Source organism: Leptonychotes weddellii, unplaced genomic scaffold, assembly GCF_054177405.1.
Source record: "Leptonychotes weddellii isolate Sample4059 unplaced genomic scaffold, ASM5417740v2 HiC_scaffold_23411, whole genome shotgun sequence".
Classification (NCBI taxonomy): domain Eukaryota; kingdom Metazoa; phylum Chordata; class Mammalia; order Carnivora; family Phocidae; genus Leptonychotes; species Leptonychotes weddellii.
In genome coordinates this window covers 989-2,529 of record NW_027823741.1, presented here as the reverse complement: position 1 = coordinate 2,529, position 1,541 = coordinate 989, and the positions used below count along the sequence as shown (strand labels likewise).

General features: G+C 46.6%; 1 pseudogene; it reads right to left on the bottom strand.

Moving 5' to 3' along the window:
- Positions 1-222: 222 nt before the first annotated feature.
- Positions 223-1,335, bottom strand: LOC145718839 (elongation factor 1-alpha 1 pseudogene; annotated as a pseudogene).
- Positions 1,336-1,541: the final 206 nt, after the last annotated feature.

Below are 1,541 nucleotides of genomic sequence, written 5' to 3'. Positions count from 1 at the left end.
TTTTTTTTAAAGATTTTATTTATTTATTTGAGAGAGAGAGAATGAGAGAGAGCAAGCACATGAGAGGGGGGAGGGTCAGAGGGAGAAGCAGACTCCCTGCCGAGCAGGGAGCCCGATGCGGGACTCGATCCCGGGACTCCAGGATCATGACCTGAGCCGAAGGCAGTCGCTTAACCAACTGAGCCACCCAGGCGCCCCATGTGATGAACATTTTTGACAGACACGTGTTCTTGGCATTGAAGTCCACATTGTCCCAGAAAGAGCTAGAGCTTCTCTCAAAGCTTCATGGTGCATTTCAACACACTTGACTTCAGTTATAATGTTGACTGGAGCAAAGGTGACCACCATGCCAGGTTTGAGAACGCCAGACTCCACTGGGCCCACAGGGACATTACCAGTACCTCTCATTTCGTGGACATCCTGGAGGGGCAGATGAAAGGGCTTGCTGGTTGGATGAGTTGTGGCAGATGCCACGCAGATTTTCATGTGGCATGGTCCCACTGGCGTTGCCATCTTTATGGGTGACTTTCCATCCCTCGAACCAAGGCGTGTTAGCGCTTGGCTCCAGCATGTTGTCACCATTCCAACCAGAAGTTGGCATAAATACTATTGTGTTGGGGTTGTAGCCAACTTTTCTAAATGTAGGTGCTGACTTCCTTAACGATTTCCGCATGCCTCTTCTGGCTGAAGAAATTCGTCTTGTTAATATTAATAATTAGTTGCTTCATGCCCAGTGTGTAAGCCAGAGGGCATGCTCATGGGTCTGCCCATTCTTGGCGATATCTGGTTCAAATTCACCGACGCCAGCAGCAACAATCAGGGTAGTACAATCAGCCTAAGATGTGCTGTGATCATGTTTTTGATAGAGTCTCTGTGCCCTGGTGCATCAATGCTGGTCACGTAATACTTGCTGGTCTCCAATTTCCACAGGGAGATATCAGTGGGGATAGCAGCTTATGTGCAGCTTTCAGCATATCCAAGCCCCAGGCACCCTTGAAGGGCCTCTTTCCCATCTCAGAAGCCTCCTCTTTACTTCTTCAGTGCTTCTTTTGTCAATCCTGCCTCACGTGCAGATCAGATGACCCGTAGTGGTGGACTTGCCTGAATCTACGTGTCCAATGGTGACAATGTTGATATGAATCTTTCCTTTCCCATTTGGCTTAGATTCAGCAGTGGTTTTCACAACACCTGTGTTCTGATGGCAAATCCATTGCAAAATTGTGGGGCCATGTTTATTCTGTGTCAAGTTGCTACATATGCATGGGTCTTTGTTTCCAATAAACTTTTTATGTTGGAGTATTCCAGATTTACAGAAAAGTGAAAAAGAGAGGGATTCTATACACCCTCACCCAGTTTCCTCCAATGTCTGTACTTTTCATGCTTATATGGTACATTTGTTAAAACTAAGAAACCTCATTGGTACACTGCTATTAAGTAAAGTCCAGACTTGATTTGCAGTTCACCAGCTTTTCCCCTGGGGTCCTTTTTCTGTTCCAGGATCCAGTGCATTGTGTTGTCATTCACCCCGGTCTCATCTGATC